Genomic DNA, 27,479 nt, shown 5'->3' on the forward strand with positions numbered 1-27,479 from the left:
GTACCAGACTGCACTGTATACTTGAAAGATATGGAAAACGTTTGCAGTTTTAATTTGAGTTATTATATACTTATAAAATGTGTTTTCTATTCAAATTCCAACTTGCCAGCATTTGGAAAAATAAAATGCTGGTTCTTTAGTTGAAACGAGGGTAATCGTATACCTCTTCTACAGATAGTAGATGGCACACAAGAAGGGTTCACCATCATGGAATGCTGAGAATGGCTTTTGTGATCAGTAGGGGGGTTAATTTTCAAAAATATCTGCCGTACAGTAGCAAATCTACGCATATACATCTCGGCAGCATTCTATTCATATTCTATTTCTAGTTAAGATTCTATTTAAAAGAAGCTAAGTTCAAATGTAACATTTCATCCATATTGCTAATGCAGTGGGAAAACATTTATCTACATTGATTTGTGTTCAGTGCTGAATTCAAATCACATGTGGTCCCAATAACTTCACATTTTTTTCTCACATGCCAAGTATGAAACTAATAAATATATTTGGATTTGTCACATGTGCTGACCTGATGTGCTGGCAACGATCTCTGCGGCCTGGAGTAGATGCCCTTTCAGAATGATATAGAGAAGAAAGTTGCTAGACTGTGTGAGAAATGTAAATTCTGAGACCGGCTGTCCCCTATCAGTTTCCATTGCCCCATATTTATGCTTGTCTTTTGCCATTTATAAATCAGACTCTTGCTTTTTTAATAGTGGAAACTATAAATTGGGTTACAGCTGATGGTGGTTACATTTGGAAAAGGTCGGTTGTTACCATAGCTCTGGATGCTAAGTAACATGCAATTTATGATAACCACAGACATAAAGAATCAAGTTCCATTTTACTACATCAATTGAAAAAATATGTTTAGAGAGCACTAGGCAAGCAATCTAAGAAAACAATACATGATAACTAGAAACAATAATATTCAGCTTTATTTGTGTTGCTGAAATCACTCTTGAACATTGGACAGAATCACAAATGAGGGTCATCTGTGTGCCCCACGTGTGGTATACAGGCACTACAGTGCACAGGAATATACATTGGTTATAAAGAAATTGAACGGTGCTGTTTTGTGCTCAGCATCTGTAAAGTATTTTTGTACATTAATTTTTGTTTGCAATTAGTTAACAAACAGGTGTTTATTCAGGGTTATGTTTTGAATCAACATTATAATTTTCAGTCTCTAGAAACTGCCTTCAAGGCACAATCAGCAAAATGAGACCTTTTCTGAACCAAGGAAGGGGTATTATGTCTGATCAGTGCCCCACTAGGATGGCAGAGGGCCAGTGTTTAATTTGCAAAAGAATGAGTGTTGTGTCTAAGCTTTTTTAGAAGCCCACGGCCTGTGCAATTAAGTAGGCTGCATGGACATGAAACCCTTTATGTCACGTTTGCAGGCTCCTGCTCTTCCTTTGTGGTGGCTTTTCCATCTTTCTCTTAGTCCATCTTCCGCTTTGTGTTTTTTACCTCTGGGTAATTTCTGATGCTGAAAGATATGTACCGGCGGTCAAAAAGCAATGGGTGTTTAGGTGGAACACCCACAGCAACACCAATTGCATGCCCCTTTCACACAAACACCTGCATCTAAGGGTACAATATTCACAAAGCAGTGTTAAGCCACGCAAAGTGGCTTAGCGCCACTTTGTAAATATGGAGCAGGGAATTGCGCCACCGGAGCGTCGTAAAAAGTGATGCTTTGGTGGCCCAATGCCCTTGTAAATATGCCCCCAAGAGTTTTTTAGGAGTATCATTTTGTTTAGGAAATGTGAAAGTCATAAACTCAGCCTTCGAGGGACGATCTTTCTTTTTCGCTAAAATCTAGAGAATTTGAGCAGTCACTTAAGCCCTCATCATGTCGGGTGAAATCCCTTCCACCCAACACCCGGTCGGCGGTCCCGACCAGCATATTAGGATGTGATTGAACACTGTTTGGTCCCATTCCTACATTCTAGAGTGGGAGCATGCATTCGTCCATAAACTGGCTGTAATATGTGCTCCCATTGTAAAATGGGAGGTGAGGTTCATCCCTGTGGCAGGCACCTCAAGGTGCCTGCCACAAGGTGCAAGGATCAACAGGGGGCAACCTATGTAGGTGCCCCCTCGCTGTGCACCAGAGGGGGCCCTGCTGCGGGCCCCCAAAGATGCTTTCCAACATCGTTTCCATGTCGGACAGGCCGGCATGGATACCATATCAGAAACCGTCATCGTGATCTCAAGGGTGGAAAGGCCCACCCTTGAGATTACTTGATGCATTCGACTGGCGGACGAGCTGTCTGAGCCTGTCGGAAACCTGCCAGAATGACCGATTGGATTATTTCTGACCATCTCCATTGTAATGAGGCAGTCAGAAAGGAATCAGTCTGGCACATTACGATGCGGTTCGGAAGGCTCCGACTGATGGTCGGAGCCTTCCAAATCTCATCACAATCAGCCCCTTAGAGTTTGTAGGATATGGAGCCCTGCTGTAAATCAAGATTCCTCTAATACATTGTGGTAGGGAATATGTTGATTGAATGGAGGAGCTGAAGGCTCTACCTGCTCTGTAGGGAAATCATTGTCTGTATCCATCTTGCAATGCATGGAAAATGAGGGAAAATCAATGAAAGGTTGCATGCAGTGGGAGAAACCTTTGTTTTCCAATGTAATTTGTTTCTTTGTCCACAAAAATAAATCTCTTCTTAAGGTTTTTCTTTCTGAAAAACAAATGATAAGCAGACCATCAGAATATAGTGATCAAATGAGAATTAGCTTCTGATGGCAGTGTTTTAGCTGTATTGGCAGATTTACTTTTTTTTTTTAAATATCTACCAGTATGTGGGAAAACTTAAGCAGGCTCGTTGTCTGCCATGGAATGAGTGAAGAGAGGACTCTGCCACTGCTTAATTTGGGTCGGTCTTTGTCAGTGGGAGCCATCAGCATTCAGTACTTATCTTTCCTCCTCCAACATAATCCCAGGTGAAGAGCGGGAAAACACACAAAGCGGAAGATGGACTAAAAGAAAGATGTAGAAACCACCACCAAGCAAAAGCAGGAGTCTGCAAAAGTGACATAAAAGGGCATCAATTATCTGGTAGTGGGTTAAAGAGGCATCAGGTGGTTTTATAGCTATGCAGCCTACGTATTCCATATGTCAGCACTTTTTCGGCACAGATGTTCCCCTGGTTTAACTGTCCATGGTCGACAGATCTGCGGCTTCCCTGGGCACACCCACCTCCAGGACCTACCACCCGTACCTCGTGTATGGCCACAGTTAGATTTATCTCCAGGTGCCAATATTCCGGTCATCGCAATGCCTGGACTCCGCTAACCAGCCTGATGTTGGCAGTGCGGCCATGCACCCAGGCCTCTTAGACCAGACTGTTTTTCTGTGCAGTAGGGTGTCTGGAGTGCATCTTCAGTGTTTTAACTCAGGATAAAAGCCAGATTAGGGACCCACCGGCAGATCCTCATTGTTTGGTGGATATCTTGCAACCATGCTCTATAGTGCTCCCCTACTTAATTATATTCTTGAAGGTATAAGGTGGTTACTAAATCTAGTCCGACAGTCAATCCGTCAAGAGGTAGTCCCAATTTCCTAAAAGAGTCCTGTGGGAACACCCCTGGTTTTCTCTTATTGCAAATCTAATCTAATGACAATATAGTTTGTTGTACTCCTCCCTCCAAACAGTCGACACGTTTCTGCCATAGTGTAGGAAAGTAGCCCTTTTTGACATGGTCAGTCCCACTTTTTGCCTGGTAACTAAAGCTATTTCGACTGGAAGTGCACAGATTTCCTGCTAACCAGGTCCCCAGTGCCAGAGATTTTTCCCAAAACTGTACAATTGTTTCCCACCCTCTGTAAGTAAATTGGAAAATGGTACCCTTGGTTCCTAGGTCCGGAGGAAATAAAGAAGGTCCCTGAGGGCCACAACACGAATTGTGCCACCCTAAGGGAACCCTCACCAAAAACATGCAAGGCTGCAATTGCAGGCTGTGTGTCTTGGTGCAGACAAAAGTGAAAACATGATATCTCACACATTCCTGTGTGTCATGCCCCCTAACACTGCATGTGATATTTATAAGTCACCCCTACAGCAGGCCTGGGCATGAGCAGATATTCCCCTGAGGTGGTCAGTCGTATTACTGACAGTACAAGTAGATAGGGACACCATTAAAAATAAATGTGCTGGACACTGGTGCAAGAGAGTTTCCACGCTACATGATGGCTTCACTGAAAATAGGGATGCTTGTTATCAAACATATCGTATTGATAAATCCACACTGATTCCAGTGATACATTTACCAATACATGCATGCAGGGGGCACCTCAGAGGTGACCCCTGAAAACATAAAAGCCTCTGATGTGCTTCCTAACTGGTTTTGGCCAGCCTGCTACCAAGACGCTGTTTTGATCCCCTAGGGTAAGAGCCGATACTCTCAGAAGTCCCAGAACAAAAGCCTGTCCGGAAAGAGGGTGTAACACCCCCTCTCACAGGGTGTACTACTGATTAGCCTTTCTAGGCCAGCAAATGTCGAAGAACTGCCACCTTTGGAATGCAAATCTGGCTCCCCTCAAAGGAAAGGAAACCACCCCCTTTTGTCAGGACCCACTTGGCACCTGGACTGGTGGGACAATGAGCTAGTCAGGTAGACGTGGCACCTCCAGGCTAGTACCACACCTGAGGTAGGCTACATTGAGGTGGATACAAATTGCAATTCTCCTATTAACATGTCCAGAGAATCTGGATTTCATTAAAGACACAGAGGCTATCATTATGCATTAATCCTTTAATGCAGATCACAAGCAGCCGCACTACATCATAATGAGAAAAACTGTTCTAGAATGCGGTAAGCAGGAGGTATAAAAGGCATGAGAGACAAACAGACTGCCTCTTTTAAATGAAGCGAAGAAACGGAAGTTCAAAGGAGAAGTCCAGCTTGATCTTGAGATTGCAGATGGAGAGAGTTCTGCTGCGGGATAAGGAATGCGACATGACATCAGGTGGAGCTGTCTGAAAGAAAGATGAGAATGTAAAAGCACGACATGAACTAAAGCAAAATACAAAATAAGAGCATATGTAAAGAAATTAAGCAAATGATAAAAGTACAGTTCAATGCTAATTCGTCCAAGGGAGGGACGGGTGGGATAATGATAGCCTCTGTGTCTTTAATAAAATCCAGATTCTCTGGACATGTTAATAGGAGAATCGCAATTTCATTACAAGACCGGAGGCTACATTATGCATGTTGGTAGCCCTGAAGGACGACATCGGACATATGCTCAATCGGTTTACAGTAGTGCTGAGCGAAGGTTGAAGCATTTGACCAATCAGCAGCTTTAAGGATATCATTCAACTTACCACCTGACCAAAATGATTTGCTTGCCATAGCACCTCTGAGAGAATGTGCTTGGAAATTAGATAGGTCAATACCAGCTAGATTCATGACTGATTTGACCCACCTAGCAATGGTGGAGGAAGCAACTGGTTTGAAAGGCTTGACAAAGGAGATAAGGAGTTGATTAGCATCTAAAAGGCGAAGGTCTATCATTCTCAACTCGTATTCTTTCATACAGTCTACAACACAAAGACTTTTGCAAAGATCAAAACGAGGGTAGAAAATAGAGTCTGACATGGTTTTAGTCCTTCTACATATCTCGAATTTAACCCCAAACATATCATAATATCTATGAGAAATATATAGGCATTTAATATTTGAAACTCTACGACAGAATAGTAAACATAAAAGAGTAGAAAGTTTAAGGGAGAGGCATTTCCTGTTAAGGAAAGGATTGTCAGGCCAGGAAGAGAAAAGATCTAGTATAGCTTTAACATCCCACAAGGACTGGTTTTTAGGTCTAGGAGGTCTTTTGAGTCTAAAGCTTTTCATAACTCTACAAATAATAACGTTTTTACCTACCGTCTTAATATTGACAAGGGAATGTCCGGCGGAGATTGCTGATCTGTAGCAGTTAACGGATCTATAAGATAAGCCTCTATCAAATTGTTCCACTAGAAAGTTAACTATATTGACGATAGGATCTTCCACGGGATCCAGGTTCCTCTCCATGCACCAACAAAGCCATTTTTTCTAAATGTTGTTGTATCTATAGTGTGTTCTGGGAGCCCATGATTCACCGAGGAGAGTGAGAGCTGATGACGAAAGGCCAGACAGTTCGTTGGATTGCCTGACACTTTCCAAGCAAGAAGGTTCAAATTCCCTGAAATGATTAGGTGATGATCCTCTCCGTCTGCGTTGGAAATCAGACCCTTGCTCGCTGGGATGAGAAAGGGGATGTCGCAGGACAGTTCCAGAGTTGTCGGAAACCATGCTTGAGAAGGCCAAAAGGGGGTTATCAGAACCAGAGTGCATTGGTCCATTCTGACCTTCTTTAGGACCCTTTGGATCATGGCAAAGGGGGGGAATGCGTAGCTCTGAAGGTTCGACCAGCATTGGAGGAATGCATTCACAGCTAGAGCACCGGGGTCCGGCATCCAGCTGAAATATTTCGGAAGTTGGAAGGCAAACAAGTCCACATCCAGTGGACCCCAATAGTGAAAGATAAGATTGAAAACATTCACGTTGAGTTTCCAATCTGAAAGGAATCTTGAGTTCCAGTCCGCAGAAAGGTTCGACTTTCTGGGAAGGTATTCCGCCTTCAGAGAGATCTTGTGTTCTAAACAGAACATCCAGAGTTTCTTGGCTAGATCGGATAGGTCTGCAGATTTGGTACCGCCAAGGCGGTTGATATAAGAAATTGCGGAGATGTTGTCCATCTTCAGAAAAACAGATCTCCCTTGAAGAGAGTGTTTGAAACTCATTAGTGCGTACATGCCTGCAGTAAGTTCTAGGAAATTTATATGACGGGAAGATTCTTCGAGAGACCAAGCGCCACCAGTGATTTGGTCGAGGAGGCGAGCACCCCAACCGTGCAGGCTGTCATCCGATTCCAGGATAAATTCCGGTGAAGAGCCGAAGATAGCTTTCCCATTCCAGGCGTCCAAGTTTTCTAGCCACCATGAGAGTTCTGACCTGGCTTCCAGGTCTAAGGTCACTGAATCTCCGTACCAAAGGCCAAACTTGAGAGCCTTTGCTTTTATTCTTTGAAGGGCACGGTAATTCAGAGGGCCCGGAAAGATAGCTTGGATGGAAGAGGAAAGTAAACCTAGGAGTCTGGCTAATTCTCGGAGTGTTAGAGATTCTTGTTTTAAAACATATCTGATCTCTTTTTGAATTTTCGCAATGTTCTTGGAAGGGAGAAGAAGGCAGTTCGAGGTATCTACGGTGAAGCCTAGGAATTCTAGAGATTTTGAGGGAGTTGAGATAGATTTTTCCCTGTTTATAATGAAACCAAGACTTTCGATAAGCTTCATTATAGAATTGAGGTCTTTTAAAAGTTGGGAGTAGAGCTAAGACATGATGAGGATGTCGTCTAGATAGATGATGAGGCGAATACCCCTCTCTCTCAGAAGAGAGACGATAGTCCTCATGATCTTGGTAAAGCACCAAGGGGCAGAGGAAAGCCCGAAAGGAAGAGCTTTGAATTGAAAAAGGAGATTCTTCCATATGAATTGGAGATAGGGTTGATGTTCTTCGGCCATAGGGATGGTAAAGTATGCGTCTTTTAAATCTAGTTTGACCAACCAATCTCCTTTCAGGAGAAGATCTCTGAGAAGGTGAATGCCTTCCATTTTGAAGTGTCTGTAAACTAGGTACTTGTTCACTTCCCGAAGGTTTATGACCGATCTCCATCCTTTTTCCTTTTTTTGTACGAGTAAAAGGGTGCTAACAAAGGTTTTTAGTGACCATGGAACTTGAACGATAGCTCCTTTTTGAAGCATTGAAGAGATTTCCTCTTCTACAATCTTTTGATGTTCTTCCGAAAGTGTTAGCGGTTGTGGGGGATGTGTTTGAAACCGAATATCTATAAAATCTTTTTTGAAACCTGCACGGTTTCGAGAACCCATGGGTCTTGAGTTATTGATTCCCAATTATGGTAAAAGTATTTTAGTCTGCCCCCTACTTGGGAAGAAACGGAAGAAAGTGTAAGACTTACTTTGAGGATTGGAGCTGTTGGCATTAACTCTGAAACTGTAGCCTCTGTTTCGTGGTCCTCTGCCTCATTGTGGGTAAAATTGTTGGTTAGATGGGTAGAACCCTCTTCCGGTACCCCTGAACGTTGAGAAGGGCCGTTGGTTACCACGGCCGGAAAAGCGGCCTCTTCTTCCGGCCAGTTCAAAAAGGTTTGAGTTGAAGACTCTTTTCATATTGGCTTGAGCCCTGTCCAGGGCAGTAAAGGTTGCAACGTACTTGCCAATAGATTTAATCATGTCCTCTCCGAAGAGGAGCCCCTTTGGGTTATCGGCGGGTTCTTTTTCAGCCAAATCACCCAGTTTCGGGTTAATCTTGGTGAGGATAGTTCTCCTTATTTCTATGTTGAGGCTAGAGTTTGCGTTGCCAAGGAGAACTATCGCCCTTTGGCTCCAGCCTCGAATGAGGTTAACGTCAAGGGGGGTATTGGAAATATGTGATTCTTCGGCAAGGTCGAGGATCCTTGTGAGTGGACCAAGGATGTCCAAAAGCCAAACATGCAATACACAAACCTAGCAGAGGCACACAAGATGGTAAAGCAAGAAAATACCTACTTTCTAAAAGTGATATTTTCAAACACAGAATATACAAATCACCCTCACTAAAAGATGCATTTTAACATTCTGAGTCAAGGCATACTAAACTTTATTTTCCTACCTTGTTTACAGGGGTAGTTATGTTTATATGATGTTATAAACAAACTCCCCATGTTATCCTATGGGAGCAGATATCCTTGCAATAGTGAAAAACAAAATTGGCAGTAATTCACTATCAGGACATGCTAAACACATCAGAGCATGCCCTACCTTTCACAGACACTGCACCCTGCAATGGCAGGCCAGAATTACATTTTACATCCTGCTTCTGTGGGTGGCACAATCAGTGCTGCAGCCCACTAGCAGTATTTGATTTACATGTCCTGGGCACACACAGTTCACTGTTCTAGAGTCTGACTAGTAAATCAAATATGCCAATCATGGAATCACTAATCCATAACAATAATTTACAAAGGGAGTACTTGCACTTTGGCACTGCACAACAGTGGCAAAGTGCCCAAAGCACCTAGACCAGCAAAAAATGGAGTCCAACAGACAGCACAAAAATACAGGAGGCAAAGGCAAACATATAGTGGAGACCCACTCCAATGGTGCCAGGTCTAACATGTGTCCCCTCCAGCTGAAATGTGGAGAGAACTACCCACCCTCCTGGGAGTTCCCCTCACTAAGGCGGAAAAATCTGGACAAATCATCAACATTGGCTTGTTCTGTACCAGGGCAGTGTTCCACTGTGAAGTCCATCCCCTGTAGGGAAATGGACCACCTCAACAACTTTGGATTCTCACCCCTCATTTGCATCAACCATCTGAGGGCCTCTGGTCTGTCTGAACCCGGAAGTGAGTCCCAAACAAGTAGGATCTCAGCTTCTTCAGTGCCCAGACCACAGCAGATGCATCACGCTCAATGGCGCTCCACCTCTGTTCCTGTGGAAGTAACCCCCTACTAGTGAAGGCTACAGGTTGCTCTAGGCCCTCTTCATTTAGCTGTGAGAGCACGGCCCCCACACCATGCTCTGAAGCATCTGTCTGCACAATGAATTCCCTTGAGAAGTTGGGCACATGAAGCACGGGTGCCTTGCACATGGCAGATTTCAGGGCATCAGAAGCCTTTTGGCAAGTATTAGTCCAGTTCACCTTCCTGGGCTGCTTCCAGAAAGTCAGCTCTGTCAAGGAGCCATAACCCTTGACGAATCTCCTGTAATACCCGGTAAGTCCTATGAAAGCTGTCACTTCCGTCTGGGTCTTGGGGAATCCAGAACCAGAAAGGTATCAATCTTGGGCTGTAGGGGCGGCACCCGGCCGCTCCCTATTCAGTGTCCCAAGTACGCCACAGAACCCTGCCCGATCTGGCACTTACTCACCTTGATCATAAGGCATGCCTTCTGTAGAGCCTTCAACACTTCCCAGAGGTGGCACAGATGTTCCTCCCAAGTGGCACTGAACAATGCGAAGTCGTCAAAGTAGGCAGCACTGAAATCCTCCAGTCCAGCCAACACCTGGTTGACCAACCTCTGAAAGGTGATAGGGGTATTCTTCAACCCAAAGGGCATCAGCCAGAATTGGTACTGCCCTTCTGGCATTGAGAATGCTGACCTCTCCTTTGCCACATCAGTTAAAGCAATCGAGCAAGTACCCAGATGTTGAGTCAAACATACTGAGGTACCGAGCAGCCCCCAACCGATTTATGAGCTCATTAGCTCTGGGGATGGGATGTGCATCAGTTCTGGTGACCAAATTGAGCCTTCAGTAGTCCACACATAACCGGAGTTCTGGTGTGGCACTGGGTGTGGCAGCCTTTGGGACCAATACCACTTGGCTGGCACAAGGGCTGTTTGAGGGCTCAATCACCCTTAGGGCTAACGTCTTGGAGACTTTCTCCCTGATGCAAGCCTTGACCCTGTCATTCACTCTGTAAATTTAGTGCTTCACAGGAGGACTGTCCCCAGTGTCCACGTCATGGACACACCACTGAGGGACATAAGGGGTCAAGGAGAACAGAGCAGCAAACTGTCCCAACAGTTGGTGACCGTCACTCTGCTGTTCAGGAGTCAGGGCGGGGGAGAGTGTTGCACTCTCCACTGACCCATCATGTTGCTTTGCAGACAGGAGGTCAGGAAGAGGCTCAGTCTCCTCCTCCAATCCAGCATCTGTTGCTAGGAGCATGCCCACTTCAGACCTCTCCAAGTGGGGCTTAAGGCGATTCACATGCAGAACCCGCAAAGGGTTCCTTGGAGACTGCAAGTCCACCAAGTCGGTGACATTACTGTTGTATTCCACCACCTCAAATGGTCTGGTCTACTTATCCTATAGCGCACAAGGCTCCACTGGGGACATGACCCACAGTTTCTGTCCAGGCTGAAACTCGATCAGAGTGGCATTCTGATCATACCAAAGTTTCATCTCCTCCTGGCTGGCTTCCAGATTTGCCTGAGCGAGTTGTCTGAAGTGCTTAGTCTGGGTCCTGAAGGCCAGCATGTAGCTATATACACCCTGGGGGAGTTTACAGGGAGCTTTCTCCCAGCCTTCATTTACCAGACTTAGAGTTCCTCGTACAGGATGCCCATACATGAGCTCCAAAGGACAGAACCCTAAGGACTTCTGCGGTACCTCTCTGTAAGCAAAAAAATGGCATGGTAGGAGGACTTCCCACTTATGCCTCTTGGGTTCACCAAGACCCATAATCATTCCATTTAGGGTCTGGTTGAATCTCTCAACTAGCCCATTACCTTGGGGGTGGTAAGGAGTGGTAAACTTGTAGGTATCACTGCATTCCTGCCACAGGGATTTCATATACTTAGATATGTAGTTGGTATCACGGTCGGGCACCACCTCTCTAGGGAACCATACACGGGAGAAAATCCCCATCAACGCATGACCCACCCCGGGGGAGGGGCGTCACAGTGCATAGAGAGATGGCTTCAGGGTACCAAGTGGCATGGTCCACCAAGACCAGGATAAACCTGTTGCTCATGGCTGTCTTGGGATCCAGAGACCCACAATGTCAATACCCACCCTCTCAAAAGGGGTGCTGGCCACAGGAAAAGGTTGGATAGGAGCCTTACGCTTCCTCCCACTGTTACCACTTGCCTTGCAAGTCTGACAAGTCTTACAATGAGCATCAGAACCCTTACACATTTTTGACCTGTAAAAGTGGGTGACAAGCCTTTCAAACGTGTTGTCTTGCCCCAAATGTCCTGCCAAAGGCAAATCGTGAGCCAGACCCAGTAGGAAGGCTCTGAAGCACTGGGGTACCACCAGCACATGAGCTGACCCAGGCTCAGCAACCTTGGGCTCGCTATACAGGAGACCATTCTCCCAGTAAATCCAATGTGATCCAGACTGATCACCTGCTGCCTGGTTTGCAGCCTGTTGCTCCAAGCCAGCAAGAGAAGGGCATTTCTGCTGCTCCTGGCAGAATTCCTCCCTGGAGGAGCCTCCTTCCTGGTGCCAATGAGTCAGCTCAGGCAGGTCCTCCAGTTCAGCCACTTGTTCTCCTGTAGGCTCCAGGGCATCCCCCTCAAGGTTTGTCTCCTCCTGGACTGTGGGAAATTCGGGGGCCCATTTCCCATGCCCCCTGCCTCTTCCCTTTCTGGCAGGCACTTGGGCCACTCTTTCAAGATCCAGGTCTTCTTGAATGTCCTTACCGGCTGCCATTGACTGAGATTTCACACACGCCCACTCAGGCAGACCCATCATCTCTAAATGAGACCTCCGTTCCACCTTCCCCAAAGGGGAGCTCTCCAAATCATTGCCTAGCAGACAATCAACAGGCATGGCTGGCCTCACAGCTACTTTCAAGGTACCTGAGACCCCCCCACTCAAAGGGAACCTGTGCCACGTTGCTGATGCACTCTGAATTGTCATCAGCAACTACTGGGTAGAATGCGTTGGGGACCACCTGCACCTCAGACACGAGCCGACAACTGACAGTTGTCACACTGTCTCTGGTGTCTCTCAGAGCCTCCACACTATGGCCATTGATGGTCACCCACTGCCTGTACTTTTTATTGTTATCAGGCAGATGAGCTCTTGGGACCATCTCACTGTCTCTTAAAGAGACCAGGGACATTTCTGTGGACCCCACCCCTCTTGGGCACCTGACTCCTCCCCCCAGGCTACCCTAGCCATTTCCTTGGGTGGTGCGCCAGGGGGTGTGGTGGTAACCTTCTTGGGACACCTATGATCCCCTTGGTAGTGGCCCCCTGACCACAACCAAAACATGCCTTGGAACCCCTATGAACAGGCTTACCTGTTGGGATCCATTGCTTTTTTTCAGTGGGAGGATGGGAACCCTTACCTTGGTTCCCTTGGGGATTTCTTTGGGACCCTTTTTGGAACTCCTTCAGTTTACCCTTGTCCCCCATTCCACTGATGGGGACCCTGTACACCTTTGGCGGAGTCTCCCATGACCTTTTTGTACCCTGGTACTGACACAGCGGTCCACCTCCACAGCAAGCTTCCTGGGGTCAGTCAGCTTACTGTCAATCAAGTGCTGGTGTAGCTCTGGAAAACTATTATCTGACAAGTGCTCCCATGCAACCAACTCATAGAGCCCTTGCAAGTCATTCACCTTGCTACCCTTCACTCAACCATCTAAAGCTCTACAAAAGTAGGATACATACTCCACCCAAGTACTTGACTCCAGCTTCTTGCAGTTTTTAAATTTCTGTCTGTGCAGCTCGGGTCAAGCCATCTCTGGATATCAAGTCTTCCTTCATGGGGGCATAGGACATCTGATCCTCAGTGGGCAAAGATAGCAATGTCTCCCTTCCTTCACTGATAAAGCAGCTCCACAACCCCGCTCCCCAATCTCTCTTAGGGACCCTGTGGGACCTCATCGCTACCTCATATGAATTGAACCACTGACCAGTGTCCTCATGCTTCATAAAATCCTTTATAACTTCCATTCTCCAGGCACTGATGGTGTGGTGTCACCATGGGGATTGGGCTCTAAACTCTTTACCTTTAGATCCAGCTCCCTCAACCCTCCTCCATGCTCTAAGAGTATCTTTTTCTCTTCCAGGGCTAATTTCTCCCACTGAAATGCCAAAACGTTATCCTCCTTCTCCAGCCTGAGCTTCGGGAGCTCTAACTCATGCATCGTGTTTTTCTCCCTGTCCTCCAGTTCTTCTGCTGGAGACAGCCCATTTGAAGAGACACTGATGGCCCTCCGGAAGGTACCCTTCCCCCAGGCAGACCCTATAGCCCATTCTGCTGCATCTCCAAATCCTTTCCCTCCACCATAGGCTCCTCGGTATGCTCACTGGCATTCCTTGACACCAACCAGGCCCTCAGCCCTCTTTGTTATTCCTCCTGTCTGGTGAGGCCTCATACAGAGATTTTGAACTTTTTGCAGACAGCTTTAAGTTGTGCCACAGTGTAGGTATCAACCCTCTCCTCTTCAATTTCAAAATCAACAGATGCAAGTGATGCTGGTTTTGACATGATGAAGATTGGCAGTTCCAAAGAAAAAGTTGCACCAAATGTATGTGGTTGTGTAATGGTCTGCACTATACCAGTAGTGTACACCAATCACTGTATGTAAGACACATATGCAAGTCCAGATCATCACGGCTGACCACCAATATTAGAAATGGGGTCTCTAGTTGGCAGAGGTAGGTACCTTTGTCCAAAAAGGGACCCTCACTTCTAGTCAGGGTAAGGGGATTACCCTTGCTCAACCTCTTGGTAGCTTGGCACGGGCACACAGGCTTATCTCAGAGGCAGTGTGTAATGCATTTGTGAACACATACAGTAATACATTCAAAACACTACAAATGGACAAAACACCAGTTTTAAAAAATAAGTAATCTTTATCTAAACCAAAACAAGACTAAACGACCAAAATACACAATACAGTAATAAAAATATTACTTTCAGATGGTAGAAATAGTTCAGTTCAAAGTAAATTGCAGATGCAACACTTTTCTCACAAAGTACCTGGGGTGCGTCACACAAACAAACAAAACGGGCCACAGGGAAGGTGATGTGTTGGTTCCTTACGCTCAGGCAAGGTAATGAGTCAGTTCCTTGCTCCGGGGGAGGTGATGTGTCAGTTCCTTCCAGAGAGGAGGTGATGCATCGGTTTTTTACTGCATGGGGAGGTGATGCATCAGTTTCTTACTGTATCCCCCAACGAAGCAACAAACTTGGCACCTCAATGCGATGCGACGATCAACAATGATGCGTGAACTCTTGCAGCCGCACAACATGCCTTGCGTAGAAATCAGTGTGGTGATCTCGGACGTCGGAGATTGGTGCACTTGATGCGTCATGCGGCGATATCTCGAGCCGTGGTAGGCACTGCAACAGTTTCTTCGCCGATGCGGCTTAAACAGGTGCAGTTGCGTCACGCTTTTTCGAAGTTGCCTTACTTTTCCAGCTCCCAGCGGAAAACATTCTCTAGAGGTCCAAAACAACTCCAGGCACCTCTTTGCAGTTCAGAACTCCCAGCGAGGCAGTTCAAGGGAGCTTGTGGTGAAGTCTTTGTGTCCCTGAGACTTCAGAACAAGAGGCAAGCTCATTTTCAAGCCCTTGAAAATCTTTTCCTCAAGCAGGTGACAAAGCAAACAGCAAAGTTCTTTTCTCCTTTCCTTGGCAGCAAGTAGCCACTGCAGGCCAACCCCAGACAGCAAACAGCACAGGGGCAGTATTCCTCCCCAGCCTCTCGGCTCTTCCCCTTTGCAAAGGTTCCTCTTGATTCCCAGAAGTGATCTATAAGTCTGGGGTCTGGGCCCCTCTTTTTATACACACAAATCCTTTGATCTCTAAAGGCAGAGAGTATTTGTACCCAGCCAAAGCCAGTTCTGTCCTCACTGGTGCAGCTTCCTGGCAGGAGGCGAAGACGGCATTGTTGAAGGCAGACCAGGCCCATTCAGGTGAAAGGAAATCTCCTCCCACTACTCTAAATTCAGCCCAGGTATATTCAGCCAAGCCCAAACTCATCAGGCTCTATGGAGCTACTGCCCCTCGCCAGCCCATGCCATCCAAAAGCCAGACATGCAATACACAAACCTAGCAGAAGCACACAAGATGTTTAAACATGAAAATACCTACTTTCTAACTAAAAGTGATATTTTCAAGCACAGAATATAAAAATCACCCTCACTAAAAGATGCATTTTAATATTCTGAGTCAAGGCATACTAAACTTTATTTTCCTACCTTGTTTACAGGGGTAGTTATGTTTATATTATGTTATAAACAAACTCCCCATTCTATCCTATGGGAGCAGATATCCTTGCAATAGTGAAAAACTAAATTGGCAGTAATTCACTATGAGGACATGCCCCACACATCAGAGCATGCCCTACCTTTCACATACACTGCACCCTGCCCACAGGGGTACATTGGGCCTACCTTAGGGGTGACTGACTTGTAAGAAAGGGTCAGGTCAGGGCCTGGCAAGTGGGTGCACTTGCCCAGTCGACATGGCAGTACTAGACTGCACGCAGGCTCTGAAATGGCAGGCCAGAGTTACATTTTACAAGCTGCTTCTGTGGGTGGCACAATCAATGCTGCAGCCCACTAGCAGCATTTGATTTACAGGCCCTCGACACACACAGTGCCCTGTACTAGGGTCTGACCAGTAAATCAAATATGCCAATCGTGGAATCACTAATCCATAACAATAATTTACAGAGGGTGTACCTGCACTTTGGCACTGGACAGCAGTAGCAAAGTGCCCAAAGCAACTAGACCAGCAAAAACGGAGTCCAACACAGAGCAAAAACACAGGAGGCAAAGGCAAAAGTTTCAAGGGACACCCACGCCAATGGTGCCAGGTCTAACACAATATGTAAAGTATTTGTGCAACACTTCAAACAGTAATCCAGAGATAACACACCACTGAAGCAGCCCACAACTGTGTTAAAAAATTGAGTGATTTTTAATAAATAGACAAGACAAAGCTCAACTATGTAGCACCAACAAATGCAGGACCAAATTAAAACTGCTCAGGAGCCTTAAAGCTGCAATGAGGACTGGAGGAGGCCCATATGACCAGGAGGAGTTGAATCCATTGAAGGGGCAGGTAGCATCTGTCATTCTAATGGAGTTGTTTGCTGGAGTCAAGGGCAAAGATAGTGCTGACATAGAGGACCAACAAGACGTACACGGTGAATTTGAACGGTTTGGATTTCAAATGTTGTCACAATTTTATAGCATAGTATTTTAAAACTTCATGTAATGCAAGTAAGCCTTATTATTGAGTAATAGACCAGTGCCAAACACTCTGGTATTGTGCCAGAAAGCAATCAGGCTTGAATTAGAGACAAGATGTCAAGTTTTTATGCAGTAATTCAAACGGTAATTAAATTAAAACACAATAACAATAATATGCAAATTTTAATCAATTGAGTCAAGTCGAACAATTACTTGTGTACAAAAGTTGTAAATAGCTAATCTTGAAAAACTGTGAAATGCAACTTCAAAGTGTCATGGGAAAATCGTGGGATAAATCAAAAAGTGACAACTGTGGTAATCTTGTTGTGCCGAATTCTGACTAATGCACAAATATAGCACAACTGGAATGGAGTGTGGGCCACTACAGTAAAACGTTTAGACATGAGCAACTGTAAGTATTAAGTTAAATCCTGGTTTGCTGAGAGTAAGAAAGCCCGTGTTAGGTACGTGTTGCACTGCAAGGGTTCAGACGTGACACAGGCTAGGTGCTTCCAGTAATGCGCTTTGGGATTTTCTGTCTCTGAGGCCCTGATCTAGAGGAAAGTGAGCTAGTTTTAGAGGACATGTCTACTAATTTCAATCTGGAAGCAGGTCAGCAGGGCAACAGAGCAGCAGTCTGTAAGACCTGGAATCCATGGTGTGGTTTCCTACTAAATTTTGCCTGCTAACTAGTGCCAAAGTGCTTGTACCCTCTGCTTACAACACATCAACTTTGGCTTATACCCAACTGGCAAATTTAATGTACTAATAAGTCCCTAGTAAAATGCACTGCATGTGCCCAGGAGGTGTAAATTGAATGCTACTAGTGCTACTGCCATTTCGTCCTGGCAAAATAAACATCTAAGCAGCCGTCCTGGGTTACTATTCCGCCTTTAAGCCTGATTAAGAGGGTGCCTGTAAGTGAAATAGATATCATAGGACAGAACTATTGAAAGGCATGGACATTTTTTTTCAAGTCCCCCAATTTTTCCCAGCGCATTTTTAGGAACAGTATGTGAATACTCTGATATTGAAATCCAGGCCAGGAAATATACCCTTAGCTATAAACAAAAAGAAGTGTGTCAGCAAAATAAAATATGTTAAACCTCCACTGGAAGGAGCTGCTTAAGATACCCCCCCCCCCTTTATATTCAAAACGGGTATTACTACAGAAGCAAATCTCTCGAAGATGCTGCTGGAAAGTGTACTGTCAATGCAAATAAAGAACATGTCTGTGCAGAAAAAAAAACGGGTTTGCTTAAGAAAACATAAGTTATCTACCAAAACAGCTTCCGAAAAACAAAGGCAGAAACACTGCCCAACAGCCCATGGAGCCTTTGGAGCATGGACCTTTGAAATGGACAACAATCCTCAGCCACATCTAGGAATCCTGGAAAGACAGACGCAGTGACGTTCAATTTTGATGATAAGAGGCAATATAATGGAAATATTCGATATCTGGAGACAATCGAAGATGACAAGTTAGCAGTTACTCAATCGGTCGATCAACAGCAGAGCCGAAATTTGAAGAGGCAACCTTTCAAGATGCTGAACATAAAATCAGATCTAATAGATCTAATAGGATCCTCTGTCGCCAAATAAATCAAATGTAAAACATGATTCTGCACAGAGGAACGAGCTATCATTTTTCTCTGACCATTTACTTATCCAGACACAGGCTTTAGAACAAGAGCTCCAGCTTCAATGTATACTGATTGAAGCACCATCTCACATCACTTTTAATGTAACCTTAGAGGGACGAAACAGAGACAGCCTCTGCACGATTGTGATGGAGCACCATCCAGCTATGACACTGCATTGGGGTCCCATGTGTGGCGCATTGGGTAGAACAGAAATACGTTTAGGGGTCTCCGATAGATGAGCGCTCTGTTCAAAATCTTAGTATCTTAAATATTTCTCTCCAGCCCCCGTCTTTGACCTAAAACAAGGTTATTTCCTCAAATATAGGACACATTTTATATTTATGCAAAAGTACATAGTATTGCCACTATATTTCTCGGGAAATTAATGCCTGGTGGATATAGCGAATCTTTAAATGCAGAGAAACATCCAAAAACCTGTTTCTACTTGCCAATCCTCTTTTAAATAAACAATTATAGCCATCCTAGAATTATCGGCTGGGCTAATACCGCAGTTATGATATTAATGAACATGGCCTAGTGACATCTAGGTACCTCGATACACGTTTCTGCAGAAGGCTGGATCTAGATGGGGTCTAGAAACACGTTTATTTACCAAATAATTCACCAATTTTATCCTTGTGATCCGTAGTTGAACCCTCAGCATCTAATATATTCCCAAGAATATGTCAGGTTTATGCCCGCTATACCTTTCTATCGCCACATCATGACAGCTTTTACTCAGTGTCTCTTCATCATTCAAAGTGAAAGTCGTCAGTCGCTAAATTCTACCCCCACAGAAGGCAACAAACACCAAGCTGCATTGTGCAACGGATGTGTTTCTTTCAACACGCCCCGTTCCGCCTGCAGATCAATTGCAAAGTAAACATGCCCGTCTGTATCTCACAATCTTTCGGCCTCTGAAGTCCGCTGCAGTTGCAATGAATGAATGCCAGATTTGCTGACAGCTTCTTGATTCCTAGTGCTGTGGAAGATAGCGTGAGGGCATGGGCGTACCAAAGACAACACGAGATAGCAGATATTTTTTTTTTCAGTGAGTTATTACATTTGGATTCCTGCAGCTGTAAAAATAACTAATGATCATGTCAGGCAGGGGTGGAACCTCACATGTGGGTGGGGTGCATGAATGGTCAAACCGTCAAACCTAATTGTAAGTCTGGATTAATAATATGATCTGTCAAAATTAGGTAAAAAAAACATTTTGATAAATAACACATATGGTTTCAATGCTGCTGAATGGTTGTGTGTGGAGAGGTGAACTAGAAACGAAAGATGTTTATGGAATGAACTGAACTGGAGACAGCGACTAAGGGCCTTGTGTACGACCCTTTTTTGCAGCCGCAAACGGGAGATCTTCCTGTTTGCGGCCCTAAAGAAGGGTAATGGCATGTACAAATGCTATTTTGAGAGTCATTGACGCGCAAAATAGCATTTGCGACTCTCGCCATTAGGAAGGGGCGTCCCTTCCTAATAGCGAGTCACCATGCAATGTACTATTGTTTTGCGACCACATTTGAGGCCGCAAAACACTTGCAGTTTACCACCTACTGCAAATAGATAATCAACCACTTGCAAACGGGAAGGGGTCCACAGGGGACTCCTTTCACTTTGTAAGTATATGAAAAAAATATTTTACCACTGCCTGGACTTAAAAAAATGATACTGAAAAGTTTAATTTTGCTTTTTTAAATGCAGCTCGTTTTCCATTAAGGAAAACGGGCGGCATTTGAGAAAGAAAAACTGCTTTACTAAAAAAGCAGTCACAGACATGGTGGGCTGCTGACCCCAGCAGGCCACCATCCCTGCGAGTGCTAGCCATTCCCAATGGGGTCGGAAATTGGGACAGACTCATGAATATTAATGAGGCATGCAATTTGCGACCCCATCGGGAATCGTAAAAAGTGTCTGAGACACTGTTGTACATTCACATTTGCGATTCGCAAATTGTGAGTCGCAATTTGATGCAATTTGCGACTCGCAAATGTGAATGTTGGTACATCTGGCCCTAAATCACTAGAGAAAATGCCTAATACCAAACACCCATGTGGGACTTCTATCAGGTTAACAGGTTAACAGAATGGTGATGTGAATATATGATATGAATAATGATGAATGCCATTGTTTATCCATAATGTTTTTCATTTCATGTTTTTCTTTGCAGGATATACTACTGGTATATTTTGTCAACTACCCAAAAAGGAAACAGTGGGCAGTACTTGTAACCAGCAGGTATATGTACATTCATTATTATATCACCCAATGAGGGGTAACAGGGATCGTTTTTTTGCCCTGAGGAAGAAAGCCAAGGGGATGGCTTCTGAAACATGTCGACCTTGTAGAAAGTGACTCATCATACTACACCATCTACACCTCCCCATTTTTACTATTCTCAGCTAGGGAAGGCAATAAAATATATTTTTTCCACTAACCAGAGAATTTTGAATCATTGCACACTTTTTTCACTATCCCACGCACCGCACATATTCACTAATCACTAAATAAAGTGCTCCAGTGTCTATGTAGGTTGTACCACGCCCCGTCCTGTAGAGGGGCGGGAAGACCCCAATGATGAAGCATGACAGTGATTCAGGTTTCAGTGGGTTAGGGGTATTTTACAATTTTTGAAAACATTGCCTTTCCTGAAATTAAAAGAAGGTGCTTAGATCTTTTCATGACACCATCATTTACGTATGATTAACACCTTAGATACGAATAGCACACACATATGCACATATAGGTCCATGTAATAAATGGTAGAATCCCTGTGTTGGATAATGAGAATCAACAAATGCCAGATTCAGAGGGCAGACTCAGGTGGTGCTGAGTGATGCTGAGGTGGTGGTGTGCTGGTGCGGAGGTGGTGCTGAGTTATGCTCTGGTGCCGAGTCATGCTGATCTGGTTGTGGTGCGGCACTGGTGCTCAAGGTACACTGATGCTCAAGTGGTGCTGCATTGGTGCTGAATTGCTGCTGAGGTAGTGCTGTGGTGGTGTTGCACTAACCTCACATTACATGCCATGTTTGGAGAGCATGAGGAGGCAATCCTTGAAATAAATTTTGTTTCGCCAACAATTGAAACTAAAAAGAAAGCACTAAAAGTTTAAAGCATGTATCTTAAAGCTGCTTCCATTTTCATAAACTGAGCAGTAAGAGTATGTTTACCTCTTTATCCAAATCATCACGCTGGTAAAAACACAATGTAAATAGGTTGAATATACTGTCAGCCATTTTCTGTAACTACAATTCCATTAAGTATATTATTTAAGGTTTGGAAGTTTGATCTAATGAAACCAAAAATGTTATAGGATGAAACCCATTAGAGAACTAAAGAGTGGAAGTTTAAAGCTTTTGAGGGGTGGACAGCTGTTTTTTAAAATAAAATATAGCCAAATAATGGATTATGCAAATATAACCTGAAAATAATGAGACCATTTCGGAAAATTAATCATAAGGAAAATGAGAGGATCTATCAAATTTCCTGGAAGAATTACTTCGGTGACACAAGGAACTTATTGTGCTTTGCCCAGCTGTCCCCAGTTTAAGAGGGCTAAGCATATGAGTGTTTTAATAAGACTGACTGTGTAGGCAGTTATATACCTAAGGAGGCAGGCTTGTGTCTCCTGAAAGATTATCAGCAATCAGGACAGACTGCTTACCTGAAGAGGGAGGGACTGCAGAATGAGGGGGTGCCAAAAGTGTGGGGAGGGGAGTGTGGTGGGAAGAGGGGAGGGAGAGAAGCTAAGAGGGGTGAGAGAGACTGCTCAGTGGAGACAAACAGGCAGAGAGAGAACAAAAACAAGCACAGATGAGCAACACAAGATAAGAAGGAAAAAAGGTAAAGCAAAAAGTTAGTGTGAAAGAGGTAGGTGGATAGAGATGAGAGAGGAATGAAAGGAGAGGAATACTGGTTGGGAGGGAAAGAGAGACATATGCAAAGCATAGAAAGAGTGGAAGAAAGAGAGTTACCATGGGTTTCACAAAGGGTTGTGGCCGGAAGAGCGAGGGGAGGAGAAGAGGCCAGCAGAGAATGGAGAAACGTCATAGATAGGGGTCACTTAGAGGAAGGTATGAGGTAGAAGACACGCACAGTGAGAGAGATAGTGGAGAGTAAGATTGACAGGTTTCCACAAGACCAAGGGAAATAAAAAGAGAGAAAGATGACATTAAACCATTAAGCAAAAAACTAAAATGGGCAGTAAAGGTGACAGGCTTGCGGGGTGAGGGGTCAGCTAAATATACAGAAAGTGGTGGCAGGAAAGAAGATGCACGGGCAGATAGGCAGGGAGGGAGCCGTGCAAACCTAGATTGAGGAAAAGCCGGGAAAGCAGGGGAGGAAAGGAAGGACAGGCAGGGAGGTGGGCCACAACACTCACAGAAAAGGAAGTGAAAGATTAAAGGAGAGGTGTGAGGAATCCGGGTTTGAGGATGATATAAAGTGAGGGAGTGAGCCAGAAGAGGAGAAAGGGAAGGGCATGCTCATGGGAGGCAGAGGTTGAACACTTAAAGGCATAGATGCCGTAGACAGGGATGGATAGAAGTGCGCATAGAGAGTGAGAGGGTTTATTTAGAGGCATATTATACAAAGGCTAAGAGAAACAGGCTTAAAGTTAGAGAGGCACATGCTGATAGCATTTGCATAAAACAACTACAGAATATACAGTAATTCAAATGCAAACTTTCACTTTGTATAGTAATAAAAACTCATCCAGATATCTAAACATTGCACCACTCACCACGGTCCAAGTTAGACAGTATCTAAAGAACAGCTTTTGTCTTTCTTCAAGGGACGGTTTGGGACGGGTAAGGGTGTGCAGTGTTGGCCAAGGTCTGATAGAGGATGGTATAGGGGTTACATTTATCTTTTATGAGGCCTAGCAACTGTACAGAACTCCCCAGTGTAGTCACAAGCTTATGGAACATCCCAGAGTGTTTCATGAGAGAATTCCAATTTTAATTGGGTCAAATGACAAAGGAAGAAAATAAAACAATATCTTACTAATAGTGGTATAACTCACTTGTTATCCACAAACCACAGTCCAATCCGCAGTCTCAAAGCGTTGGATCGATTGTATCCATTGAATAATAGACTTACATAGTTCTTATGATTTATAATGCATTTATAAGAGTGTGCTTTACGAAGCTCACGGGTATCTTCATCCTGTGGGAAACACCTGTTGATATATAACTCTCAGACTACGGATACCCTGTACTCTTCTTTGTACTGGATGACATTATAATGACGATAAAAAACACAAGCAATAACATAAATAGGATCCTATTCCGTAACTATTGATTTGGAATTCTAATGAATAAAAACAATTAAAGACTCCAAAGGTGTATACAAATATTCCATCTTAAAAGGGTGCTGTGCTAATCTCCAATTGACCGGATGTTTGAGCTACCACCTCATTACAGAAAGCATTTGCAATTATTATACACTTTACACAGAATGGGCCACACTTTACAAAACAGAGATGTATTTATAACGACTTTTAAAGACAGGATTTTGAAGCACCGTGCAGGGATTCAGGAAGTGATACTATTATTAAGAAAGGGGTTGTTTACTCATATAATTCCTAAGGGAAAATACATCAGATTACAGAACTCAAGTACTAAACACTTGTGAATAACCAAATGCATCATTAGTAATTGCAGAGAGAGTGCAAGAAGCCCCGTGCTTGGTATGCAGTTGGGCCGCTTGTTGAACTCTTTAGAAGCAGGGGAGTGCACCGAAGGTCAGGAAACCAGCATGGATAAGTGGGGAAGTAATCACCCAGCTGCCTCCCTATCATCAAAAAGAAATGTGAATGTTGGAAATCTATTTATTTATTTATTAAGGGAGATTTATATAGCGCTAGCCTGACCCTAGGGTATCTGAGCGCTTCACTACAGTTTTTGAGCAAGATTCATACAATAAGCAGTATTCAGCATATACGTTCGGCAGTCCAAGTGTGCTGAGCAGCATTGAGGTAATACGTGAGTCCTGAGATAACCTCATAGAGTGCATGTTGTCCTGCGGTTGATACAATAAAGCAGGATTTTACATAATAGGTTCTGAAGTCCAAGTGTGTTGAGCAGCATTGAGGTAGTCCGTGAGTCCTGAGATAACCTCATAGAGTGCACGTTGTCTTGGGGTTGAACCAATTAAGGAGGGGGGAGGAGCAGCTGGGGGTCGAATAGCAGGGAGGAGGTATGTCTTAGAGCAACAATGTCAGGAAGAGACGACGTGCAGGGGATAGCGTTTTGATGGCGGCTATCCATTCGGGGGGGGGCGGTTGAGGAAAAAGGACTTTAAGTCGTTTTTTTAATTCTGTGAAGGACGAGATAGTCCTGACACTGACTGGGATGGCGTTCCAGATTTTGTGTGCGTTTCCGGCAAAGGACCGTGCAGCAGTTTTTTTTTTGCGTATTTTCATGGGGATGAATAGTAGGGTGCTGGAGCTCCTGAGGTTCCTTGTCTGACCAGCACTCTTGAGTTTGGCAGCCAAATACTCAGGTTTTCCTGTGTGCAGGGCTTTATGGGTGAGGCAGTTCTGTATCTGGCACGCCATTTGATTGGGAGCCATTTTAGTTCTCTGAGTGCTGCTGAGATGTGATTGTATTTCCTGATTCCAGTGACCATTCTAGCTGCTGCGTTCAGAGTAGTTTTGAGGGGGGCTTGGTGAGATTTTGCTATACCAGTGAGGGTGGCATTCCCATAGTCGAGTATGGATAGCACCAGTGATTGGGTGGCTTGTTTGAGGTAGTTTGTTGGGATGAATGGTTTTATTTTGTTAAGTAATTTCAGGTTGATGAAGGCACTCTTTGCAGAGATCTTGTTGTGATTGACCATGTTGAGTTTTGAGTCTAGGGTAATTCCTAATGATTTAACGGAGTGGGTCAGAGTGTGATTGCTGTTAAGAGCATCCAAAGCTTTTACCCATTCTGAAATATGAGGGTTCTCCTCTTTGTTGGAGATGAGGAGTATTTCGGTTTTGTCTTGGTTGAGTTTTAAGTGGTTAAGCGACAGCCAATGTTGGATTTCTTTTAGAGTGACATTTAGTCTGTAAATGTCATCAATGGAGGAGGTTTCAAGATAGATTTGGTTATCTTCTGCATAGAGGTAGAAAGGGATGTTAGCATTTTTGAGTAGGGTGGTGAGGGGTTCCATGTATATGGTGAACAGTTGAGGTGAGAGCACTGAACCTTGGGGGACACCCCTGTTGACAGGGTGTAGGTCGGAGGTAAAGTTTTATATTTTTATCCTTTGTGAGTGCCTGTGTAAGAAGGAGGAAAACCAGCGTAGGACCACCTCATCAGCTCCTACACTTTCTTGTAAAGCCTTGATGAGAAGTTGGTGATCAACTGTGTCAAAGGCTGCCGATAGGTCTAGGGGGATGAGGAGGCAGCATTGGTTGTATCAAGGGATTTGTGGATGTCGTCTGTGATGTTAAAGATCGCAGGTTGATGTTATCCATGTGCCGAGTCAGTTGTTGGAGGACACATTTTTCCAGTATTTTGGATAGGAGTGGGAGATTGAAGACGGGTCTGAAGTTATTCATTTCCTTGGAGTCAAGGCCTGTTTTTTTAGTAGTGGCATGACTTGGCCAACCTTGAGGCATTCAGGTATGATGCCGGTTCTCAGGTGTCGGAAGGTGGAATCTGACTGCATGGTTACCTCCACTTTTTTCCTGGTGGTTTGATGGGTTTTGACTTAGTTTGGCTGGGAACCTGCTATTCAGGTCCCTAGCCTATCTGCTTTCTCTCTAAAATGGATTCCATCTACATCAGGTACATCACAGATTGGATCATGAGGTACCCTTCTGAGTCCCTGGTATATGGTACACTATGTATCAAGGGCATAGGTACCCCAGAGGCCTACCAGGTGCTGAAGCATGTATTATGCCACCCCTGGGAAGCCACCCAAAATGACACCACAGGTCTGCTAAGGTGGTGCATGCACCCCTTACTGTGATATAGGTTACCTGTATCACTACATATCCACACACACATATAAATCTATGAGTCACTCCTATGGCAGGCCTTATCAATCCTGAAGGCAGAGTTCTTGGTTATTATGTGAGAGGGTGCCCCTGCATGAGCAGAGCCCCTCTGCAGCGTTCGGAGACCCTTCTCTGATGCTGTTTGTAGTGCAGCCTGACCATATACTCTTAAGTGCATTATAACCTCGCAGTAAATGCTAACTTTGGGATGGCTGCACAGAATCATGTTGTGTTTGGTGTGAAACTCTTTGTAATCCTACTCCCCGCCTGTTCTGGCAGCGGGGGTAGAATTCCATCCTTCTAGAGGGAGAGACATGTCCCCACTGGTATACCCGGTAGAAACTTCATAGAGCCCTGGCATCACAAAATGGATGCTGCAGCCACAGACACGGGTCTGGCATCCTGCTGCTGACTGAAACTCCGGCAGGGGAGGTCTGGACAATAGGTTTCCTGTCACATCGAGGTGTAACCACCTCCCAGACAGGCTTATGTGTACTGGGGCTGGGTGGGAGAACTCTCTGAGTGCTTTGAAGTCCTGCATTGGAGGCACATTTGGTGTCCCTGTGCATAGTCCAGCTCAAACCGGTCCAGGGGCTTCCAGCCCCTGCTCTGGCACGAAACTGGACAAAGGAAATGGGTGTTGCCGCCCTTCTTTCCAAACCCTCCCATAGGTGGGTCCCCAGAGCTATTCCAAACCCTTCCTTAGGTATAAGTAAGGAACCTCTGTAACCAGAACTGTAGATATCCCTGGACGAAACTCTGAAGCTGAATCCTGGAACTTTGACGCTCTACTCAAGACTAGAGGACTGAAGAAATCTCCCTTAGGGTCAAGGAGTGACTCCCTGGCTTGGCAGGCACCAACGAAGCAATTTGCCGGTCTGCATTTCTGAAGCTCCCGCCGGACTCCGAAGTAATTGCAGCCCAGGAAGAGGATTTCCAGACGTCTCACAGGCCGACCCGAGTCCCCAGCAAAACTGAGCCCCTCAGCCCTCGTGAGTAGCGTATAACCGGAACTCCTGGTCACCGTGCACTTTTGCAAGTGC

This window comes from Triturus cristatus, chromosome 2_1 (genome assembly GCF_964204655.1).
Source record: "Triturus cristatus chromosome 2_1, aTriCri1.1, whole genome shotgun sequence".
Taxonomy (NCBI): Eukaryota; Metazoa; Chordata; class Amphibia; order Caudata; family Salamandridae; genus Triturus; species Triturus cristatus.